Below are 16,018 nucleotides of genomic sequence, written 5' to 3'. Positions count from 1 at the left end.
GAAGAGAATCATAGCTGGGTTTTTTGAGCTTAGAAAATTAAAGAATCTCTGAGAATACGTAAAAAGAAAGTTTTGGAAAGAGAGTAAGATTCAAAATCAATAGGTGAAAAAAAAACAAAAACTGGATGGTTAATACAGCTCTTAAATTGAAGTTTTATACGTATAATATTCACAGTCATGAAGTGGCACACTCTACAAATATTAAATATTGTGTTCAAATAAAGCAATCTGTTCTGTATGAGACCTCAAGTAACTTAGCCCCAATTCCATTTCCTGGAGGAGGAAAAGGGGTCAGTATGATTTTCATCCAGATTCTAAAAACAGAAAGTAAGTTCCCAGCAATTAACTCCAAAACAGCACTACTATCACGTACAACCATCAGTCAGTACTCTTAGTTACGAACAGAGCAAAACATATTTAAAGTGCTTTCAACACTATGGAAATGTATTGTTCGTTATAGAGCAGGGGTAGGAGTGGGCTTTAGAGCCAGTTCCACAATATTTCCAGGAACCCAGGCTGTATTGATCTTTAACTTCAGGCTGATTATTCCTGGGATTTTGAGATGGCAGCCAGTAGCAATTGGTTTTGCAGCCTTCTCTATACTCATGAAGTAGAAGAATGAAGGTTCCCTTATCCAAAGCCTTTTCCTTCAGGTTGAGTGGGCCATGTTAAGATCATGTGCACATCCCAGCATTAATTACTGCCACCAGAGGAATTCCATGTACAGACTGGCTTGAACCCAGGCTCCTGAATCAATCACTGGCAAGGGGGATGGAATTATCATGATTGGCTTAGACCAGTGGCTTTCTAACTTTTCCAACTGCAAGCCAGGGTAAGAAAAATATTTTACATCAAGACTCATACACACACATATGCACATATTCAGACAAGTTAACGAACATTCTGTGCAACAATACGTATCCTTACTATATACAATGCACTCTGATATTTTCTTATAATACATTTATTATTTTTTTAGTTGGTTGCCACTCTACTAAAGTGATTTTCTGACCCTTTAATAGGTCACAGTTGGCAGTCTCAAAATCACTGGCTTAGGCTAATCAGAGCTCTCACATGAAGCGAGTGTCAAGTTCAGAAATCTAACTACTGCTGCACAGTGGGGCAAAGGTGAAATAGTTAATGAGGCATCAGCCACTGCATCCATTAACATCACCCTCAGTGCACTTTCACATACATTTTCTTACCTGATCTTACACAAGTAGTCTTGGGGCAATCTATAGGATATACACACAAGAAAAAGAGGATTTTGTCTTCTCATTTTGAAACTATGTTAAAACTTCTGCATATTTAGGATAAAGAGGTCATATTGAGAAACTGTTCACATGGATATATTCTCTGCAGAGCACCTACAAGTATGGTCATCTGGTATTATTAGAAAGGACAAATAGGAGTAAGTTTTAAAAGAAAGCCGAAAAGCTATAGTCGGAGCAGTGGTTCTCAACCAGGGAGGACACTTGGCAATGTCTAAAGATATTTTTTTGGTTATCACAACTGAAGACGGGGTGCTACTTTTATCTAGTGGGTAAAGGCCAGGGATGCTGCTAAACATGTTACAATGCACAGGACAGTCCCCCTTTCACAAAGAATTATCTTACAAAGTGTCAGAAGTGAAAAGGCTGAGAAACTCTGCATAGAATATTACCACCTATAGTCCCGTTAGTCCATCTAAAGCCCAAATGCCACTATGCAGTGTGAGAATATTAGATACATATGGACTATCTGTTCCAGTTTGAATTCAAAGTGGAAAATGGAAAGAGAGTGAGCAAGAAGCAGAGTCCACTTTATTCAGAGTGGTAACTGCTCTGCATTCCTGGGCAAATTTATCTCACTTGTTTATGGAGTTCATTTCTTTAAAAAAAAAAAAAAAATCCAGAAAGCAGTTTTCTACCACTTCATTATATAATGTAATTCTTCATTTTTTTGAAGATTTTATTTATTTATTTGAGAGAGAGCAAGCACGAGTTGGGGGGAGGGGCAGAGGGAGAAGCAGACTACGTGCAGAGCAGGGAGCCCGATGCGGGGCTCCATCCCAGGACCCTGAAATCATGACCCGAACCGAAGGCAGCCACTTAACTGACTGAGCCACCCAGCTCGCCCCAACAACATAATTCTTTAATAGGAAAGATCTATCACAGTGCAGATTTGAGGTTGAAGTCTTTTTGTTCTTCTGAAGCAGTCACACGAACTATCATTGTAACCACACAAAACACTGTTCCCGTACATCAAAGTAAGAAGAGAAATAAAGGGATTTCTTTCAAGGCCCACTAGGTTGAGACACCGGAATGAAAACAGAAGGCTTCATCCCACTACTCACTGGACATGCAGTCTTTCTAGTATTTCTTATCTTTGCTAGAAACCTCATGCTGTTCTCCTCCTAAACAGCATCCAAATAATTTTAGTCACTCCATGATATACAACAGCTCACAGGTTTAATAACACAGAAATATCCTTCTTTTCTCCACACCTATAATTACATGCCTACTCTCAACAGAACATCTCAGGGGAAAAAAAGTAAGATGTGTGTCCTCAACCTTCTGTTAAAACAAAACAACACAAAAACATCCTCTCCCGGGGCACCTGGGTGGCTCAGTCCTTAAGCGTCTGCCTTCCGCTCAGGTCATGATCCCAGGGTCCTGGAATCGAGTCCCGCATCGGGCTCCCTGCTCCGCGGGAAGCCTGCTTCTCCCTCTCCCACTCCCCCTGCTTGTGTTCCCTCTCTTGCTGTGTCTCTCTCTGTCAAATAAATAAGTAAAATCTTAAAAAAACAAAAAAACAAAAAAATCCTCTCCTTTATAATCTCATCTACACTCCCTCTCACTCACCGCACTCCAGCAACATGGCCATCCTGCTCTTCCTCCAACAAACCAAACTCATTCACCACCCTTTGCCTCAAATCTCCACCCCAATCCCAAACCAGGGCGTTCTGACTTGTTCCCCCTACTAAAATAGTCCTCGCCCTTAACATTACATGGATTTCTCCTTGTCATTTAGGTCTGAGCTTAAGCATCTTGACCTCAGAGAGGCTTTCTAGGACTACTCAAATCTAAATTAACCCTGCAATCACTCTCTACCACATCAACTTTTCCATGGTTTTTAACTACTCAGCACCTTTAAACAACCTTCCCTGTTTGGGAAATTTTTCATCTCCTAAATCGTGTCTCCCCAAAACAGGTCAGAAATTCACTTCCTCAGCCTCTTTTGCAAACAAGAAGCAGGTATGTGACCTAGATTCTCCCACCCAAACACATCCACATGATATTTCAATTAGGAAGCAAGTGATATAATGGAAACACCATGTTTAATCTATTCTGCAGTACATTTCAGAGAGATACACCTTCCTTTCAGAAGCAGAAACGAGGGACGCCTGGGTGGCTCAGTCGTTAAGTGTCTGCCTTTGGCTCAGGTCATGGTCCCAGGGTCCTGGGATCGAGTCCCACATCGGGCTCCCCGCTCAGCGGGAAGTCTGCTACTCCCTCTCCCTCTGCTGCTCCCCCTGCTTGTGCCCGCTCTCTCTCTCTCTGACAAATAAATAAATAAAAATCTTTAAAAAAAAAAAAAAAGCAGAAACGACAGAGGTCCTAGCAGTTGCATATCATACTCGGCACACAGTGCCAATTCCAATACCTGTTCCCACTAACAAAGTAGTAATGTCTCCAATGATGTAGCCCAATGTTATAATTTATACATTGTTCCCAGCTTAGTCTCCAAGACTGATTCTCTACTTTTCCCCCAAAGATTCTGTGAGCTATATAATACCCTTTAATTTTTTTTCTCTGCTTTAACTAGAATGAGCTCCACCATTTGCAACCAAGTTATGATTCATTCTTCATAAATGTTTTCATAAGATTCTTACTGTCTGATATTTTCTTGTTAATTATTTTATTTATTGGCTGTCTCTCCCCACAAGAATATAAACTCCATGAGGACAGGGACATTGCCTATCTTCATCTTTTATACTCAGTATTTAGAATAGTGCGGCATATACAAGACGTACTCAATAAAAACTCAAAAAAGTTCTTCACCGCTACATAAACGTATCCTTAGAAACCATTGGAAGAAATTCAAACTATCAGTGCTATAGGAGTTAAGAACTAAAAAAGGATCAATGTGATCTAGAGAGGTCAGAGAGACTTCATGAGACAGCGCTTGAGTAATAAAAAGATAAACTGTAATCCATCTTTCTGCAGAGGTGCAGACGGGAAAATACATGCCTTCTAAAGGATGAGAACAAATGAATGGCACTGGGAATAAGTGTGGCAAACACAGAAATAAAAGATTAAAGGAAAGTGTGTGGAGCTCAGTGGGAAATATCCTAGATATGCAGGATGGGCAAGATTATGAATGGTTCTGAATGCTAGGCCTGGGAATGTTGTATTTGATGATGTTTCAAGAACACTAATCCTCAATGAGCATTTTCATCTATTCTTTATCCTAGATGTTATCTGCTATGTAAAACTACAACAGCTACCCACACATTTTTTACAGCATTCCCTCTCTGAACACTGGTGCTCTATATTTATCTGTTCAAGCTGAGACTACTAGAGAAAGAGATTCTTATAGTTAATCCTCTTGTAACCAACTGAATACCCAATTTAAAGATAAAAATCTATTACCAAAATGGCCTTTATTTCCCAGTCCCCTCCCCAAAGTCCTGTTTTAACATTTGTGTCAATTCCATTTACCCTCTAGTCTATGAGATTATTATGTTGGTACCAGGTACATGAACTAGTGCTTTGGGAAAAGAATTTTGTTTTATTTTGTATTAAAGTAACACAGTCACTGAGAACACAGAAAGACAATTTTATAAAGAGACCTCTTCGGATAAGTCTTCTAAGAATCCAGCAAATCCTATAGCTAACAACTATAAAAAGCTACATAATTATATTTTATGGTCTCACATGAATCAGAAGGGACTTGAGAAAGACTCATGTTGTTGGTTTTGGAAAACAATCTGTAGTAATTATTAAATATTACTAAATATACATATAGCATATGTATATATCCTTTGAACCAGAAATGCCACTCCTGATTCTTTATCTCATAGCATAAATGTACCAGTATGTGAAGGTATGTACAAGATGCTTACTACAATGTTCACAATGACAAAAAAAAAAAAAAAAGGGGGGGGGGGAACATGGGATTAGCTAAATGAACAAATGTACAGCTGCATCAAAAATAATCTCATTCATAATAGTGTATTTTATACAGTCAATAAATGAATGCTTTAATGCTATACTAGTTGATGTGGAGAATGTTATACTACTTATTATGAGTGAGAAAAACAAGATGCAGAACAGAATGCATAATATGATCCAATTTTATTTAAAAAAAAATTATACATACACATGTGTGCCTGGAGTAGTGTATGTGTACTGACAGGCAGACAAAAAATAGGATGGTGATTCAAGTATGCAGAAAAATATGAAAGGATATATACTATACAGTTACTTTGGAGCAAAATGAGAAGTAAAGGGGGAAAGGGAATTAGGCAAGAAATGAAAAAATTGATATAAATTCACAATTATATAAAAATCATATACATAAAGAAATTGGTATTTTTAAAATAAAAAGAAGAGTTATTAGAAACCACCTAATCTAACCTCCAGATGATCCAACCCTCATTTATTCAACACTAAATGCCAATTTTGTGGAATAAACGGCGACAAGGGCTGGTATCTCCATTCCAGTAACAGACCTAGTGACAAAGAATCCATCTAGTCCCAAGGATGCCCATTCCATTTTAAAGCTGATCTAATGAGAGAAAATCTTCCAATATTAACTGAAATTGGCTTGTCCAGAAGGAGAAGAAATAAATCTAATCTAACCTCTATTTACCTAATTGTCTTCACAGGACTAATATCTTATTCACTTAGCAACACATTTACAGGTAGTTTCTTGCTTTTATACATAATATACCCCTTAAAAATGTGTCTGTTGAAAGTGTAGACTCAGACTTAAGAGATTTAAATGTTAGAAAGTGACAAACTGAAAAAAATTGCAACTCTGATCACAAAGGCTTTCCTTAACACCCAAACAGCTCCTGAAAATCACAGCGAAAAAGACCACTTATAAGAGTTAAGGAATAGGAATTTTAGTGCACAGTAAAAGGAAATACAGTTCTTTAAAAAGATGTTCAACGTCACTCACTTAATGCAAATTAAATCTACATTATGGTATTTTTTTCACCAGTCAGACATGGATCCAAAAGTTTGGTAACACTTTGTGTTGGCAAAGATGTAAGCAGATAGTGGTTCCCATACTTTCTGCTTTTACGAACACATTCTATAAACTCATACAGGAGGAATAATGAATGCACAAGGTTACTCACTGTGGCAATGTAAATAATAGCAAAAGACTGGGAGCAACTTAAGTGTTTAAGAGAAGGGAATTGATTTTTCGAAAAGTATAGTACATCAACATACCTATGTGAAAGATTCACAAGGTATGAAAACACCATTTAGCAATTCTGAAAGAAGAGTTTAGAAGACAACTATTTCTTAATATCTTGGTTACCAAATACAGAGATGGAAGGATGGGCTTTCCAACACCCTTAGAAGAATCTTATCAGTTTTCATTAAAATAGTAAAAGGGTTCTTGAGAACAGCATGTCCAACAGATGGACTTTAAGAGATGTTTTAAATAACTTTATTGTAATTTGAGGCTGATCCTTGTGAGTAAGAACATGGTGAGGGCGGTATCCAATTCTGTTCACACAGTAAGATAGTACCGAAGGATCATCAGGTGAATATAGGTTTTTCTGGTTTTTTTTTTTTTCAATTTTCCTGAAACTTGTTTCAAGAGAAAAGAATGTTTGTTCTTTAAAACTCTTGAATGTGCCAATCTATTTTGAAAATTGTAAACACAAACAGTGGTACAGTCACTCTTTGGAAAATTAAGCTGCCATTAAATGTTCATGACAGGGGCACCTGGGTGTCACAGTCAGTTAAGCATCCAACTCTTGGTTTTGGCTCAGGTCATGATCTCAGGGTCATGAGATCAAGCCCTGGGTCAGGCTCCACACTCAGCAGGGAGTCTGCTTGGGATTCTTTCTCTCCCTCTCCCTCTGCTCCTCCTCCTCTCTGTCTCTCCCTCTCTCTCTCAAATTAATACATAACTCTTTTAAAAAATAAAATAAAATAAATGTTCATGACAAGTTTGTTAAACATTTAGTATAATGGTAAGCAAAGGAAGCAAAATATAGTTTCATGTTGCATATAAAAATGAACTGCTATTGGGACGCCTGGGTGGCTCAGTTGGTTAAGCATATGCTTTGGCTCAGGTCATGATCCCAGGGTTCTGGGATCAAGCCCCATGTCAGGCTCCTTGTTCAGTGGGGAGTCTGCTTCTCCCTCTGCCTGCTGCTCCCCCTGTTGTGCTCTCTCTCTCTGACAAAAAAAAAAAAAGGACCTACTATTTTATCAAAAGTGAGATGAATTCCATAAAAAATGTCTGAAAACAAATGCATAGTGGTGCCTGGGTGGCTCAGTCGTTAAGCATCTGCCTTCGGCTCAGGTCATGGTCCCAGGCTCCTGGGATCGAGCCCCACATCGGGCTCCCTGCTCTGCGGGAGGCCTGCTTCTCCCTCTCCCACTCCCCCTGCTTGTGTTCCCTCTCTCGCTGTGTCTGTCTCTGTCAAATAAATAAATAAAATCTTTAAAAAAAAAAATGCATAAACATGTGAACAATGGTGGTTTCTGAGTAGCATTTTCTCCTTCCTTCCATTTTTCTGTATATTTTACTTTTCTCTGATTTAGTACTTTCATAGTAGGTAAAAGCTTTTAAAAATGAATAATAATAGCATCATACACATGAACAGAAAATTAAGTTTATCTTTGTTCTGACAGATTTGTTGGGCAATTATTAAAAATGTAGTTGTAAAAAAAAATATAAATCTTTTATCTTTCCCTCACTTTTGCTGTGAATCTTACACTGCTCTAAAAAAATTAAGTCTTCATTTTAAAAATTCTAGAAGATAAACACTTCCTGAAGACAAAAGTGATAGAACAAGGGAATTAAGCTTTTAAAATATATATGTAACAAAAGATTTGTATTTCGAACATACACATATCACCTATTTAACAAAATATTTGTACCCAGAACTCTTGCATTCAAAATAAGACGAACACAAATAAAAAATGGGTAAAGGTCTTGAACTGACTCTTCACAAAAGATGTAGGATAGCCATGAACGGAAACCAACCCAGTGATGCTGGAGCCAGAGAAGGAATGAACACACACCTCCACCTAAAAAGCCTTTGAAATGAGACAGCCTAACAGGAAGAGAGTGTCATAGCTACTCCTTGCGAAATGGAAAAAAGGCCAAAAGATCCACCGGTTTACTAAGCCTCGACTTAATTTCTCACAACTTGCTCACAGGTGTAGACAACACGGGAAGCATCGTGATACCCAACTTAAGCTGTCTTAAGAGAAAGGGGCTTTCTTGCCCATGTCCAAAAGTCTTAAGGAAGGAAATATCGCAAATTTTAGTTAAAACATGACCCAAGAAAGTAACACAAAGGAAAGAGAAACCAACTTTTTCTCCATTTTTTTAACTGTCTGCAGGGAAGAAGTGACAGCATACAGTTCAAGCTACTCTCTTCTCTGACCTCTGTGAATCAAACCCCAAAACAAAAAGGGGTTACTGTGGTTACCCAAAGATTAACTTGGAAAAAGTAATGCTGTTTACCATGTTTTCAACTGTTATTAGAATTTTATTTGTAAAAATACTTTAGTATAAAAAAGAGAAAGAGGAAACTCTCGCAGTCACTACAACTCAGTTTGGCTACCTCATTGTAATTGTTGTCTATGCCTAGACAAAGTCAAGCAGAAAGCTGAATGAAATAGAGAAAGGGGGGTGGGAGGTAGTAACCAAGACCTAATTCATAAGAAGTCATACACTTTTTAATTACAATAAACCAGTATGCTAAACTGGTCTATAATTTAATATTTATACAGAAAAATGTCCTCATAAGCCCATCTCATCTTCAAATAAATGTACAAATTGTTTCCTCATTATCACAGATCCTCAAACTCACACTACCAAACACACAACCATAAATATTGTTGAGTACCTGATATGGAGCTTAAGTGAACAATAATTTCAAGTTGCAATTACCAACGACAAGGCTTAAATTAATTTGTTTATATGTTTCACAGATATTTTTATTTCAACTAAAACAAAATGCTTCATTTTCAATCTCAAAAGCAAATACAACCATTACCCACCTATAGACAACCAATATCTAGAAACAGCAGTAATGCATCACTATAGTAAGGCATCAGTGAGATATAAAAACTGTAGCATATTTTAGAAATCATCTCAGGATAACCAATAAAATGAAAATTAAAAATTCCTTCCATACAAAGGATATTCTGAGATGGAGAAACACACTCAAATGTGCACTTTAAAAGGAGTACATATGTATCATATGATCTCACTAATATGAGGAATTCTTAATCTCAGGAAACAAATTGAGGGTTGCTGGAGTGGTGGGGGGTGGGAGGGATGGGGTGGCTGGGTGATAGACATTGGGGAGGATATGTGCTATGGTGAGCACTGTGAATTGTGTAAGACTGATGAATCACAGACCTGTACCTCTGAAACAAACAAACAAACAAAAAGATAGCAGGAAGGGAAAAATGAAGGGGGGGAAATCGGAGGAGGAGATGAACCATGAGAGACTATGGACTCTGAGAAACAAACTGAGGGTTCTAGAGGGGAGGGGGGGGTGGGAGGATGGGTTAGCCTGGTGATGGGTATTAAAGAGGGCACGTACTGAACGGAGCACTCGGTGTTATACGCAAACAATGAATCATGGAACACTACATCAAAAACTAATGATGTAATAATGTATGGTGATTAACATAACATAATAAAATAAAACAAAATAAAAAGAATAAAAAATAAATAAAAGGAGTACATATTAATATATAAATAGGTAATATTGGAAGTGCTAAGAAAAAAATAAAGCAGAGCAATATAGAGAAAGGGAGTGTTGAGTAGCTGGGGAAAGTCTGCAGTTCTATACAGGCATACTTCATTTTATTGAGCTTTGCTTTATTGCATTTCAGATACTGCATTTTCTACAAACTGAACATCTGTGGGAACCGTGCATCAAGCAGGTCTATCGGTGCCATTTTCCCAACAGCGTTTGCTCACTTCACGTCTCTGTGTCCCATTTTGGTAATTCTTGCAATATTTCAGACCTTTTCATTATGATACTTGTTCTGGTGATCTGTGCTCAGTGATATCTGATGTTACTACTGGAATTGTTTTGGGGCACCATGAACTGTGCCCACATAGCGCAGTGAACTTCATGGATCAATGTCGTCTATGTCCTGACTGCTCCACTGAGGGGCCCGTTCCCCCGTCTCTGTCCCAAGCCTGCTTATTCCCTGAGACACCACAACATTGAAATCAGGTCAACAAATAACCCTTCAATGGCCACTAAGTGTTCCAGGGAAAGGAAGAGTCACCGTCTCTCACTTTAAATCAAAAGCTGGAAATGATGCATCGAAGTGCAGAAGGCACGTCGAAAGCTGAGACAGGCCAAAAGCCAGGAGTGTTGTACCAAACAGTCAGCCCAGTTGTGAAGGCAAAGGAAAAGTTCTCGAAGGAAACTGAAGGTGCTACTCCAGTGAACACAGGAATGATCAGAAAGAAAAGAAGCCTTATTGCTGATATGGGGAAAGTGGTCTGAGTGCAAGATCAAACCAGCCACGACATTCCCTTAAGCCAAAGCCCTTCAATTCTTCAGGGCTGAGAGAGGGGAGAAAGCCGGAGAAGAAAAGTTGGAAGCTAGGAGAAGCTGGTTCTTAAGCCATCCCCATAACAAAGAAATGCAAGGAAAGGCATCAAGTGCTGATGGAGAAGCTGCAGCCAATTATCCGGAAGATCCAGATGAGATCATTCATGAAGGTAGCTATGCTATGCTAAACAACAGATTTTTCAATGCAGATAAAAACAGCTGAAAGAAAGAAAGAAAAGAAAGGAAAGGAAGGAAAGGAAAGGAAGAAAGAAAAAAGAAAACAGCCTTATATTGGAAGAAGATGCCAACTGGAACTTTCATAGTCTGTCAATGCCCGGCTTCAAAGCTTCAACGGACAGGCTGACTTTTCTTTTTAGGGGTTAATGCAGCTGGTGACTTTACATTGAAGCCAATGCTCATTTACTATTCTGAAAATCCTAGGGCCCTTAAAAATTATGCTAAATCTACCATGCCTGTGTTCTATAAATGGAACAACAAAGCCTGGATGACAGCACATCTGTTTACAACACAGTTTACTGAACATTTTAAGCCCACTGTTGATACTGCTCAGGAAAAAAGATTTCTTTCAAAATATTACTGCTCACTGATAACTGGTCACCCAAGAGCTCTGATAGAGATGTACAACAAGATTGTTTTCATGCCTGCTGACACAAGATCCATTCTGCAGCCCATGGATCAAGGAGTCATTTTAACTTTCAAGTCTTATTATTTAAGAAATACGTTTCATAAAGCTATTGCTGCCACAGACAGGTATTCCTCCAATTGATCTAGGCAAAGTAAATCGAAAGCCTTCTGGAAAGGATTCACCATTCTAGATGCCATTAAGAACATTCATGATTCATGGGGAAACGTCAAAATATCAACATGAATGGGAGTTTGGAGGAAACTTTAATAGACTACAGTATAGTGTAAACATAACTTTTATATGCACTAGGAAACAAAAATACATTCAAGTCACTTTATTGCCATATTCACTTTATTGCAGTGGTCTGGAACCAAATGTGCAATAGCTCCAAGGTATGCCTGTATAGGGAGATCATGGAAGATATCTAAGCAGACTTGAGAAAGATAAGAAATAAGCAAACATGCATGTATTTCAGGAAAAGAGCATTCTAATCATAAAACCGCAAATGCAAAGATTTTGTGAAGTGGGTGCATATCTAGCATGTTTGAGGAACAGGGGACTAGCCTACTCAAGGCATTCAGGTATCATAAAAATGGAGTGGGCAAGGGGAAAGCAGCAGCAGGTGGGGGTCAGATGGGGAATGTTCAGCAGTGGTGAGCTGGAATTAACTGGTACCAGCTGAAGAACAGATGGTTATACATTCCAGAACTTTGAATCAGCCGTAGTGGGAGTAATTATACCATTGAAATAGTCAAACGGTACAAATCAGTGGCTTTCCCCCCCCTCGGGAGATCCAGTTTATCAGCACACTGCTGCCTGTAGGCCACTTATTAAATACTTTTAAATCTTTTGCTCTATGTGAGATCAGAAGCTACTGGAAGGGTTATCTTCTGTCTGATATCACTGCTTGAGTTCTGATCACAGAGAAAAAGGGCAAAAGCAGGAAGATTAATTTGGAAGCTGTTGCCATAATGTGGGTGACATAATGTAGATGAGATATGCTGGTGGTCTAAATCAAAGTGCCAATGGTGAGAGCATGAGAAGTCAAATTCTGAATATGAAGAGCTGCTTTGATTTGAATCAGCGTGTTACCAAGCTTCCTACCTACAAATCAATGGTTATCTATTTCTAATCTAAATATGTCATTTCTGGTTCTGAATTAAGACTGCTAGTTGGATTTACAGAGCTTCAAGAAGTACAAAGAACCAATAAGGAGTCTGAGATGCACATTACAGACCTTCAGCTATCAAAGGTTCCATTATCATTCCAAACGATCAACATAGACATTTACTGAGCACCTGTTACATATAAGGTACTGCAGGGGATACAAAAAGAACTATAATCCAGGCCCTTAACCTAAGGAAGTTACGATCTAAAGTTTAAGATAAATCATCCATATATAAAAAGAAACAGATTCAAGGCAGTCAAAGTACAAAGTGTGTAGTAGCCCTAAGGAGTTTTCTATAAACTAGAGGTAAAGAGGGGGAAAAAAAAAATCATTGCATTTGAGATAGGCCTTTCAGGATGGACAGAATGAGACTGTGAGAGAGGCAAGAAAGGAAGAAGTGAGGACATTCCAGGCAATGGATGTGCAAAGTTAAAGAGCTAGGTAAAGATGGGAATGCACTTGGTGACTCGGGACTAGCCTACTCGAGGCATTCACGAGCACTGGGAGATAGGGACTACTGTGGACTATGGAGACCCATATTTGAACTCTCAATTGAGTCACTTAACTTGGGCACGTTATTTAGAACCCTCCAGACTCTATTTCCTCAGAAGTGGCAATTACAGTACCTATTTTATAGGACTAAATTAACTAAAATCATGTATGTATGGTGCTTCACACAACTTGGAAGTTAGTAAGCAGTCATGGGTTATCAAAAACAACATTCTCATTAAAGATGGAAAGACAGACTGAAATCCAATTATGGAAGGCCTCGAATATCAGACTAAAGAACTTGCATTAAATCCTGTAGGTAGTGGCAAACAAAAGTTTTGTTTGTGGAAATGATATGGTGAGATTTTAGAATGATAAATCTGGCAGGAAGATATGGAATGGGTTGATTGCAGAGGAAACACTGGAAGTGGAAATGCTATTTAGACAAAAGTCTAGACCTACAATAAGAGTTTCAACAAGGGTAAGGATAGTGATAATGGAACACAAAGTGCAAAGGGTGGGGTATTGAACTGTGCACCTAAGAAATGGTTAAGATGGTAAATTTTATGTTATGTATTTCAACACAATTTTTTTTAAAGGGTCAGAAAGGGAAAGTTAACTTAAGTATCTGGAAGAACCAAAGGTACCAATAAGGAAAAACAACAACAACCACAATAAAGTCAGGAAAGGGGGTTCCATTTGGGAAAATGACTACATACTGGTTAGGTTTGAAGTGATGTCTTGAAAGCCAAAAGGACAGGTAAAATATACAGAACTATAAGACTGAAGCTCACTTGCTGATCTAACAAAGACAATCAGTTGGAAGAAGAAATTTCACCATGCATAAATATACTAATACACCCCAGTCACAACTACTTGGCTTATCAGTCTTTAAGAAAGGATAGAGGAGAGCCTGGGTGGCTCAGTTGGTTAAGCATCTGATTCTTGATTTTGGCTCAGCTCATGGTTTCAGGGTTGTGAGATTGAGCTCAGCGCGGAATCTGCTTGAGATTCTCTCTCCCCATCTGCCTCTGCCCCTCCCCTACCCACGTGCACTTTCTCTCTCAAAAAAGAAAAAAAAAAAAGGATATGTGACTTGGTAACTCCACTTAATACAGACTCAAAAGATGTCTTTTCTAAGACATCCCCCAAACCTAATTACAATAAAAAGCAGCCGTTAACACAACCTACTTTATTCATCTTATAATACAAATAGGACTGTAACAGATCCAGTAACACAATGGCACTTTGATAATCCTATAATTCAGACACCACATATTCTAAAATAAAAGGTTAATATGTTCAGTGTGTTCTCTCTATATCCTTTAAATGTTAGCAGTGAATTTGTATGTGTGTGTTTCCAGAATTGCTAATATTTTCATATATTTTCTTTGAATAACATGAATACAGAAAAAATATATAAACTTAGTGAACTTTCACAAAGTGAACACATCCATATAACCAATACCCAAAACAAAAGTCAGAACATTACTAGCACCCCAGAAGGCCCCTTCATACCCCATTCAAATACTTTCCCCAATCTCCAACAAGGGTAATCAATCTCCTGACTTCTGATACCACAGATAGTTTAACCTGTTTTTGAAATTTATGTAAATGCAATCAATGCATTTATGTAAACGCACTCTCTAGTGTCTGGCTTCTTCCGTTCAAAATTGTATCTGTGAGTTTCACAATTATATATAGCTGTAGTTTCTTCATTCTGATCAATGTTTAATTGTGTGATTATGCCAGAAACTTATTTACGCATTCTACTATTGATAGGCATTGGGAAAATTCCAGCTTGCGCTATTACAATTAGTCCTGCTATTAACATTTTTGTCCATGTCTTCTGGTGAATATACACACACAATTCTGTTGTATATAACTCTAGGAGTGAAAATGCTGAGTCACAGAACATGCAAGTGTTCAACTTTAGTAAAACAACTAATGAACTTTAAAGGAAGGAATATTTTTTTTTTAAGATTTATTTATTTATTTGAGAGAGAGTGACAGTGTAGGTGGGGGGTGCGGGGGGGCCGGCAGAGGGAGAGAGAATCCTTGAGCAGACTTCCCACCAAGCGCAGAGCCTGACACAGGGTTCCATCGCAGGACCCCAAGATTATGACCTGAGCCGAAATCAAGAGTTGGCTGCTCAACCAACTAAGCCACCCAGGTGCCCCCAAAGGAAGGGATACTTTAAGGTCTTTATAGGGCAATTTGAATGATTAATGATGTGTCAGAAGGTGCTGATGAAAACTCCATCAAAAACTACTTTCAGGAGGGTAAACATACTGAAGTAGGGTTTTTGAACCACATGGCTTCCAAGGACAGCAATTTACTTTAGAATATTTTCACCAGCAATTTGGAATGTGACAATAACACTTAGAAGTAACCAAGTTTGTCTTGTCTTTTCTAGAACTGCTGATGCTGAAAATTTAGAACAGTTGAAGAGCCATTACAATCAATAAGGTAAAGTAGTCACTTTCTCAACATGTTATGGAATATAAATATTACATGTCAGAACTCTGCAGCAATTAAGCCTGTACTCATTTAATCACACTTCTGGAAAATGAAAGGGACTTCAAAACTAGTCTAACCTTCAGGTGGTCATATCAATGCCTTCTAAATCAATGAACATGCAAACAAAAATTCATTTAATTCTGGAACAGAAGAAGCATATTAGGCAAAAACTAAGGGAATCTGAATAATACATATTTTAGTAAGTATCAATACTGGTTTATTAATTATAACAAATGTACCAATCTAATGTAACATGTTAACAATAGAGGAAATGGGGTTGGGGTATATATGGGAATTCTGTGTAATACCTTAGCCATTTTCCTATAAATCCAAAACTGTTTAAAAATAATTTTTAAAAATCCATTTAAAACTCTGCAACATAATCTGCAGATTATAATACACCTGCTAAACTCCTCTCAGGATGCAA

The 16,018-nt window shown here is 38.1% G+C and overlaps 1 protein-coding gene and 1 long non-coding RNA gene across 3 annotated transcripts in view; both read right to left on the bottom strand.

Annotated features, from left to right (window-relative positions):
* Positions 1-16,018, bottom strand: part of MCU (mitochondrial calcium uniporter) — a 198,774-nt gene that overhangs the window by 163,661 nt on the left and 19,095 nt on the right. The gene's annotated exons all lie outside the window — the stretch shown is intronic.
* The window catches only part of LOC116644387, a 39,754-nt gene that overhangs the window by 20,890 nt on the left and 2,846 nt on the right, over positions 1-16,018 (bottom strand). The gene's annotated exons all lie outside the window — the stretch shown is intronic.

Source organism: Phoca vitulina, unplaced genomic scaffold (assembly GCF_004348235.1).
Source record: "Phoca vitulina isolate PV1807 unplaced genomic scaffold, GSC_HSeal_1.0 scaffold29, whole genome shotgun sequence".
NCBI lineage: Eukaryota > Metazoa > Chordata > Mammalia > Carnivora > Phocidae > Phoca > Phoca vitulina.
This window is presented reverse-complemented; position numbering and strand designations above follow the sequence as displayed.